The sequence below is a fragment of the Podarcis vaucheri genome (genome assembly GCF_965113315.1).
Source record: "Podarcis vaucheri genome assembly, chromosome: W".
Lineage (NCBI taxonomy): Eukaryota > Metazoa > Chordata > Lepidosauria > Squamata > Lacertidae > Podarcis > Podarcis vaucheri.
This window is the reverse complement of record NC_138757.1, coordinates 5,466,579-5,475,644: the sequence shown is the minus strand read 5'-3', so window position 1 is coordinate 5,475,644 and position 9,066 is coordinate 5,466,579. Positions and strand designations below refer to the sequence as shown.

The 9,066-nt window shown below is 51.9% G+C and overlaps 1 pseudogene across 1 annotated transcript in view; it reads right to left on the bottom strand.

Annotated features, from left to right (window-relative positions):
• Window positions 1-1,331: 1,331 nt before the first annotated feature.
• The window catches only part of LOC309523251 (adhesion G protein-coupled receptor D2-like), an 85,626-nt pseudogene continuing 77,891 nt past the window's right edge, over window positions 1,332-9,066 (bottom strand). Inside the window, exons 8-10 of the transcript in view lie at window positions 5,692-5,860; window positions 5,169-5,487; window positions 1,332-1,337 (exon numbers count right to left, since the gene is read on the bottom strand). The product of the transcript in view is annotated as an adhesion G protein-coupled receptor D2-like (transcript). The remainder of the gene's footprint in view (window positions 1,338-5,168; window positions 5,488-5,691; window positions 5,861-9,066) is intronic.

The window sequence follows — 9,066 nt, the reverse complement described above, 5'->3', positions numbered from 1 at the left end:
ACGGGGTCCCTTCTTCGTTTCCGAGGTCGCTCTTGGTGCCCGCCGAGTCCCACGACCACAGGCTCACTCTACCTGTGGTTTTTCTTAGCGGGTCTCCGCTCTGCTGCAGCGGACGACCCTTTTCCGCGGAGCCCCTCTTCACAGCGTAAAGAGGACCGCCATTGCCGTTTCGCGCCGCCTCCGGAAGTCCTGAAGCAATATTATGTTTAAATTAAGCAGTTCAGTATTTGAGAAAGATATTTAAAATATGAGACATAGTATTTGAGAATCACAAAATAAGAATTGAAATAAGGCAATAAATTGCTGCTTTTAATTTTATTATTGAGAACGCAGGAAAGGGAGATGTGAGGAAGTCCAAAGATTATGGAAATAGGATTTACAGACAGTTGTTATGTTGTATTTTTTCTAATGTATGTTTATTTTCTGTTATTTTCTGTTTGCTTGTGTTTGTTATATCTTGGTGATGGTATTCTATATGTTTGGTGATTTTTTGTTTAAAAATTTGTAATAAATATTTTTCAGCTCCAGAAGATTTATATCTGTTGTAAATACAACAGAGAGAGAGCCTAGCTTGCTTACATTTGGAATCAAACCAAGGAGCACCGAACCTGGGTTGATCTCGGTTAACCAGGTGAGTCGGCATCGTAAAGAAGCTAGTTAAAGCTACGGAGAGGTGGGAGAACCACTCCAATATCCTATTTGGTTCAGACAACTCCGCCACTGAGGTAATAAAGGATTCAGAGATATTCCTCTGGAAGAATTCTGCGTATTTTGGGGCCTGTTTCATAGACCATTTAATGCTTCTTACTTGAGCTGCAGCATTTAAACCTACATGAATTGGGTGTGAGCCGCTAACCGGGTGCCAGTCAAGCGTTAGCTTGGCCGCTAGAGGTAGGTGGTCACTGGATTGCACTGAAAGAAGAAGATAGTCTAGGACACTATTTGATGTTATGCCCAAATGAGTGAATTCTCCTGGCACGTCCGGAGGGCAATTGCCATTCAAAATGTTCAAATTCATACGAATGGCCAATTGATATAGAAGGACCCCCGCCTCATTCACTCTGATGTCCTTAGATCTTCTTGATATAAAGGAAATTAAATCAGATTTTGGATAGGGGGTACCCACCACTTGGCCTTAATTATCCCATCCCAATTGGCGGCTGTACGTGCATTAAAGTCACCACCCATTATCGATGGTATATTAGGGTACATAGCATAACATGCCAATAAATGATCTTCCAGTGAATCCCATCTATAATGGAGGTCCGATACAAGACCACTTGGAGGAACATAAACATTGGTGATTAATAGGGAGAATTTTTCGCTTGAAATCAGACCTGTAAAGGCAAAAGGAGGAAAAGTCTGAACTAGCGAGAGTTTAGCGTTCATTTTAAGCGATATGGCGATTGCAAGACCACCTCTGGACCGGCCACCTTTCTGGGAGGGGATAGCTGGAAGTGATATCAGTTCGAAGCCATTTATATCTATTTTATCTTCTTCCCATGTTTCTTGCAAAAGAATTATCTGAAAAGAGTTTATATAGGACAAAAATTCAGGATCTAATCTTTTGCTTTTCCAGCCAGCAATATTCCAACTTAGGACTGCTAGCTGGGTACTTCTGTGTTGTTCTTTTAACAGTCAAAGTGAAGGAGGGACAGATTCTCTGGAAGAGACAGAAGATGTAACAAAAAAATCAGTTATTTTACATTGGGAAGATGGTAACTGAGAGGAGCCCTCCGAATTAAAATTTTTAACAATTTGGTTCGACTGTTGGAACATCGAGGTTGATCTACTAGAAGTAGATCCCTGAACAGGAAGTCTCTTCATTTCAAAATTCTTTGTACAACTTGACAGAGAAATACCCAGAGAGGGAGAAGTTGAGTCCGTCGGAGGAAACCCTCTAGCAGATTTATCATCAGGCATTAGGATGATTTTATTGATGCGTCCCATCGGGTCTTCAATCGTTTCCAACGACGGTGTAATGGGAATTAGGGGTTGCTTGTGCGTAAGTTGCCGCCACTCTCGGCGAGGTTGCCTGGAAAAACCTTTCCCTGGCTGGACAGTCCTGATTCTGCGTCTGTCTCAGTCACTGGCAGAATCCGTCAGTGGGCGTTTCCTGAACTTCTTCCAACATAAAAGTTCATTGACGGATAGTCTCCGCCTAGCCTCCCTGCGCGGCAGTCTTCTGCGCAGGGTGGGTGTGGGCAGTGGAGGACCAATGCTCTCCCCGCTGGTCTCTGGTGAAGAGTCCTGGAGCCATCCCTCCGAAGCCCGCCTCCGCCCGCCTTTCTCCCTGGTGTAACGCTGATTTCCTTCCCCGGTCACTGAGTCCCCTCCTTTCCTGCTGGGACCTTCTCTGGCATCGCTCAGGTGCCCTTCCTCCACTCCTGACTGCGATGGCAGTTCCCTGACATCCACCTCCCCCCCAGGACCCCCTCCACCTCCTGCCCGCTCCTTTGACCCAATCTCGTCCCTTTCCTCGGCCGACGATGCGGGGAATCCCCTGAAGGAACTGCCCCCATCCTCTGATGATTCAAACTCTACTTCCCACCTCCTCCTGTCTCCTCCCGCGGGGTAACCTTCCCAGTCCGAATCCTCTCCAGCTGACACCTCTCCTCCATCCCCTTCAGAGCCCGTAAACCCCACAAAATCTTCTTCATCTTCTGTGACTCCAAAATGCTCCTCCCAGAATCTCGTTAGTGGTTTGGGTTTCCTTGGGAACCTGCTGTGAAACTCCTCCCTAAGATACTCATCCCTGATGGCCTCCGCGGGAACCCACGTGTTTTCTGACTCGGGTTCGCCCTCCCAGGCCACCAGGTACTCCACCTGGCGCCCTCGCCATCTTGAGTCGAGTATTTCCGTGGCTTGACTGCTAAATTCCCTCTCCTCCACCTGTGGGTGTATGGGGACTTCTCCCTCTCGCCCTGGAAATTCCCGCCCCTCCCTGTATGGTGAGAGGAGAGACCTATGGAACACTGGGTGTAGTTTCATGCTGGTCGGCAGCTTGAGCTTAAATGCCACGGGGTTCACCTGCTGGGTTACCTCAAAAGGTCCTAGTCGCCTTGGCCTTAACTTCTTGCACCCTCCCTTAAAGGGTAACCCTTGGGTTGACAACCACACCCGATCCCCAACCCGTATGGTTTCCCCTTCCCTGCGGTGCTTGTCTGCCTGCCTCTTGTAAGTTTCCTTGGCCCGTTCCAAGTTCATCTGAAGTTGCTGGTGTAGGGCCTCCATTTCTTCCACAAACTGCTCTGCCGCTGGTATGCTCCACCCTTCCTCCCCTCTCCCTGGGAATGCCCTGGGGTGACACCCATAATTAGCCATGAACGGGCTCATTCCCGTGGACACATGTTCAGCGTTGTTGTACGCAAATTCGGCCAGCGCTAGTTTCTCCACCCAATCGTTCTGCCTCTTGCTGACGTAACAGCGTAGGTACTGTTGGAGTATACTGTTCGCTCTTTCCGCTTGCCCGTTGGTCTACAGGTGTCTCGCCGTGGAGAAGCTCACCTCGACTTGCAGCAGGCTCATGAGCTTCCTCCAGAACCGGGAAGTAAATTGTTTCCCGCGGTCAGATAAAACCCTCAAGGGGGCGCCATGCAGCCGGAATATGTGATCCACAAACAACCTGGCTGTTTCCTCCGCCGTCACCGCATGTGAGCAGGCTATGAAATGGCACATTTTTGTCAGTAGATCGACTACCACCATGACTGCCGTTTTCCCCCTTGACTTGGGTAAATCGGTCATGAAATCTATGGACACCCCCTCCCATGGTCTTTCCGGCGTGGGTAAGGGTTCCAGGAACCCTGTGGGTGCAGCCCTCTCCCCCTTTGCCCGCTGGCAGCGGTCGCACCCCCGTACATCTTCCCGTACATCTTCCCTCACTCTAGGCCACCAGAACTGCCTGGTGACTAGCAACATGGTTTTGTGTTGACCAAAATGCCCCGCTGTCAGGGGTTCAGGGGCAGAGGCACATGGGAGGCAGGAGAGGGAGGACCATTGGGCAGAGTCCGAGGACAGCGAGGAGGAGGAGGACTGTGGCCCAAGGGACTCCATGAGCTTTTCCAGCGAATCAGGGGATTCCCAGGAGGGGGCGCCTGTAGCCAGGGGGAGAGGAGCCCCAGGGGGGACTCATCAGGGGGAAAGAGCCAACAGGGAATCCCGAAGCAGCAGCTGGAGATCAAAGCCGGTTTCCCCTCCAGAGCGTAGCGAAGGGGGGGGAGTTCCAGTGTGTCAGGAGAAGCAGCTCCATTGGCTGGAACGGAGGAGAGGTCAGAACAAGCCACTCTTCCGGAAGGGGAGGGGAGCAGTGAGAGGAGTGACGTTACCGTCAGGAGAAGGGTTGGGAACTGGGCGCGCGCGCCCAGTTCAAATGTGCAAGCGCGCGGGGAAACGGAGAGCCCGGGGGAGGAGCCAGGTCCCAAAGCCCGCAGGAGGGAGGGAGAGCCATCGGGAGATTCAGCGTCAGAGGAATCTAGGAGGGGTGGAACTCCAGCGGGCAGAAAGACTCTGCGGAAAAGGAAAGACAGGAGGAGGTGGAGCAAAGCCAGCATCTTAAGCTGGTGTAGGGGGGGGACCGACTCAGAAGGGACTTCAACGGTCTAAGGCTAACAGACAAGGGGCTGCGCGCCTCGGTTGTGGAACCAATAATGAACTGAAATAAACATCCTTGTATATAAGAAGAACTTGGCGTTGGTCTTTTGTGAGCTGAGACCTGAGGCAGCCCTGACACCCGCCGTCGGATTGTTGTGGAGTTGTTTGAGAACCCTACCCCTCAAGTTCTCCCCAGGTACATACAATGCTCCCTTGTAATACAGCACCCCTTCCTTCGCCTCAAAACCCCCATGGTTTTCCCCTGCTTCTCTGAGTTATCTGATTTTGTTTTGAGCGAACTCGTCGTCTCTCGTAAGTTCGGCTAGTTCTCGTTCCCCGACCAACACTCCCCCACACACCCATCGGTCCTCGGGGATCACGTGCCTGACTTCTGGTGGTCCCTCTCCTTCCATGTACTCCGGCTTCCGGGAGAGAGCATCTGCTCTTATGTTTTCCTCTTCCGGCACGTACCGAATCTCGAAGAAAAACTTGGAAAATTCTTGTGCCCACCGCACCTGTCTCTGGTTGAGCACCCGCGCTGTCCTCCAGTATTCCAGGTTCTTATGGTCCGTACACACCTGGATCTTATGCTGTGCTCCTATTAACAAATGTCTCCAGCGTCGAAATGCTGCATAAATAGCAAGCAGTTCACGGTCATACACCGTGTAGTTTTGCTCCGATTTGCTCAGCTTCCTTGAGAAGAAGGTGCACGGCCTCCAGCTGGACTGGTTCCCCCGCTGGAGCAGTACCGCTCCGATGGCTCGGTCTGACGTATCTGTCCCCAGCCTCATTGGCTTCTGCAGATCTACGTGCAGGAGCTGCTCTTCCACAGCGAAGGCCTTCTTTAGCTGTTCAAAGGACTGCTGTGCATCTTCCATCCAGACGAACTTCCTTTTGCTACTGAGACAATCTGTGATGGGCGCGGTTAAGTGGGCGAAGTTCTTGATGAACCCTAGGAACCTCTGCACGTCCTTCCGGGTTTTGGGGGTCTTCCATTCCAGCACCGCCTGCACCTTGCCGGGGTCCATAGCTAGGCCCTTGTCTGACAACCTGTACCCCAGGAACTCGACCTCTCTGGCGTGGAATTGGCACTTCTCCAACTTGACCCACAACTGGTGCTTCTGTAGCCTCTTTAGCACTTCCTGGACGTCTCTGACATGTTGCTCCTCGTCGTACGAATAGATTAACACATCGTCCAAAAAGGCTACGCAATTTTTGTACAGCAGCGGCCCCAACACGTGGTGCATGAAAGCTTGAAAACAGGTGGAGCCTGATTGCAATCCAAAAGGCATAACTAAGTACTCAAAGGCCCCCAAAGGTGTGAACATGGTGGTCTTCCATTCATCCCCCTCCCTCATCCAAATCAAATTGTACGCTCCCCGAAGGTCCAGCTTGGTAAAAATCTTTCCCTGCCTTACTTGTGTTAAAATGTCGTCAATCCTGGGCATTGGAAAGGTCACGGGTTCTGACACCAAGTTTAGGGCCCTGTAATCCACGACCAATCTGGGCTGATTAGTGTCCTTTTTGTCCACAAAGAACACAGGGCTGCCCCCCACTGCCTTTGGTTCTCTTATGAAACCTCTTTTCAGGTTTTTGTCAATAAAATTCCTTAACTCCAGCATTTCCCGGTCCGACATGGCGTACAGCTTACCCACCGGCAGCTGAGCCCCTGGGATCAAGTTAATTTGGCAGTCAAAGGGCCTATGGGGGGGTAGCTTATCCGCTTCCTTCTCACTGAAGACCTCCTGCAGATCAGCGTATTGAGGTGGTACCTCCCCCTTCCGCTCCACAGCCATCCCAGCCACCTGGCCACTGCCATTCTCGGGGTCCCCCCCCCCAGGCAGTGTTCTAAACACCGTGCTGACCCAAAGGTGACTGTCCGCTGATGCCATGCCACTACTGGATCATGTAGCGCCAGCCAGCTCATTCCTAATATGATTTGGGGTCCTGCCAGTGTGGCTACATGAAAAGCAATGGTTTCTGTGTGTCTGGAAACCTTCATTCGCATAGGTGGCGTCTGGTGCGTCACTCCCCCCCCCCAGCAGTTCTCTTCCATCGATAGTGGTCACCTGCAGGGGAAAATCTAGGGGCAGTAGGTGGAGCTGGTGCTCTAGCGCGAAGTCCTTGCTGAAGAAATTGCAAGAACTGCCTGAGTCCAGCAGCGCCTTCACTTTAACTGGGTGTCCGTTTGGGAGTTCTAGTTCCACCTCTATGGCTATAGCTGCCTTGGGGGGGTCTGGCTGGGGCACCTTTAGTGGTTGCTGGCCTGGCTGCTGTGCCCGATGATTGGCAGCCAAGCATTGGCGTTTCCCTGCTCCTGCTCCTTGTTTCCCTCCTCCTCACCACCAGCTGCCCCCACCATTCCTTGCCACGCCTTCCTTTGAGGGCAGACCCTGGCAAAATGTCCTGGCTGTTGGCAGAGGAAACACCTCTTGGCTGTCTTCCCCTCTTTCTTCCGCATTTCGTTGGAGTTTGAAACCCCTTGCGCGCGCGCCATCGATTTCCATTGGCTCCACTGGCTGGGAAGCCTGCCTCGGCATTTCAGGAATGCGGTTGTCATGCCAATGCTCTCCTCTCCCCTCCCGCTTCTCTTGTGCCCGCGCTTCCTGGCGTACTCCTATCGGAAGCACAGCCTTGGTGAGCTGATCCATCGACTGCGGGCAGGGCGCGCGGGAAAGTTCGTCCTTCACCGATGGGGCTAATCCTTCCTCAAATAACATTTGCACAGGTTCCGAGCTCAGATCCCACCCCAGTCTGTGGATAATCATCGCAAAACGTGACCAGTACTCCTTAACTGTTTGGCTCCCCTGCTTGCAAGCCATCAGTTCTCGGCGAGTCACACTTTGCTCCGCCTGGCTGGAAAACATAGTATCCATGGCACCAAAAAATTTCCTAAGGTCTTTTAAGGCAACGTTCTGCGTTGCCATTAAGGGCCTGATCCATTCCCTGGCCGCATCCTGAAGATGCCCCACAACATAAGCCACCTGCTCTCCATCGTCCTCAAAGTCATCATACTGGAGTTCCAAGGCGTACTGTACCTCCGTTCTGAATGCATTGTAGTCGCGAGGGTTCCCCCCAAACTTGTGCACCAGCCCTGGTACCTTCCTTGCGATGGGGGTGGGCTTGCCCTGGGCATCCTTAGTCCTCCTTTCGTCTAGCCGCGTCGCCAACAGAGCAACCTGCCGTTCCAAGTCTTGATTTCTCTCCTCCAGACTTGGCTCTGGGCGCCTGCTCCACCGGTTTGACTCATGGTGCTGCCTTTCTTGCCGTTGTGCACAAGCAACGTCAAGGACTGACAGATTGCTGTAATGGGAATTAGGGGTTGCTTGTGTGTAAGTTGCCGCCACTCTCGGCGAGGTTGCCTGGAAAAACCTTTCCCTGGCTGGACAGTCCTGATTCTGCGTCTGTCTCAGTCACTGGCAGAATCCGTCAGTGGGCGTTTCCTGAACTTCTTCCAACATAAAAGTTCCTTGACGGATAGACTCCGCCTAGCCTCCCTGCGCGGCAGTCTTCTGCGCAGGGTGGGTGTGGGCAGTGGAGGACCAATGCTCTCCCCGCTGGTCTCTGGCGAAGAGTCCTGGAGCCATCCCTCCGAAGCCCGCCTTTCTCCCTGGTGTAACGCTGATTTCCTTCCCCGGTCACTGAGTCCCCTCCTTTCCTGCTGGGACCTTCTCCGGCATCGCTCGAGTGCCCTTCCTCCACTCCTGACTGCGATGGCAGTTCCCTGACAGACGGGTCCCGAAGTGTAACATTCACAGTTGAGGGGACATTGGGGGCGGTAATTACGAAAGACTCTCTCGGGGGCATCACTTGTGAACTACCTCTATAACTGGTCGAAACTGGAGAAGATTCTAGCTCTGGCATAGATGAGTAAGTTAAAGAGGGATTTGAGTCAGGCAGGGAAATCAGAGTTTCATCCTTAGGTGTGTTGGTCGATGGATATAGATGAAGGTTAAGAGAGGATGGCATAGCCTGGTCATCTCGTGGAATAGCACTGGGGGCATTAACAACTTGAAGATTTGAGTCTTGCAAGATGGTTTTTGTTTTCAAAGTGGGGCTGAGCTGAAGAGGGCCTACCACTTCTGTCCGGTGAGCCCAAGTGGGATTGTTTGAAGCATCGTTAGTATCTTCCTCTCTGTGTTGGACTTGCAAAAGCTGAGATTTAAGCGTGTCAAATCTTTGCATCATCACCGACTGTTCTTTCGGAGGGAGGGCTCTGAACGAATCAATAAGTTCCCTTTCATCAAGGACAGTCTGCAGGTTTCCGTCCTCTTGTATGGCTGTTTGAGAGGGTATCGAAACTGGTCGGAAATGACACACTGCAGAATCATCGCAGGAGGATCTGGCAGTATTTTGAAGTAAAGCAGAGTCACTTGTCCTAATGTCCTCACCGCCTGGGCACCTATTTAGAAGGGGTTTGATCTTGCTGTCTGCAAAAACCCTCGTTGCTACAATGTCGGCCATGGACAAAAGCGT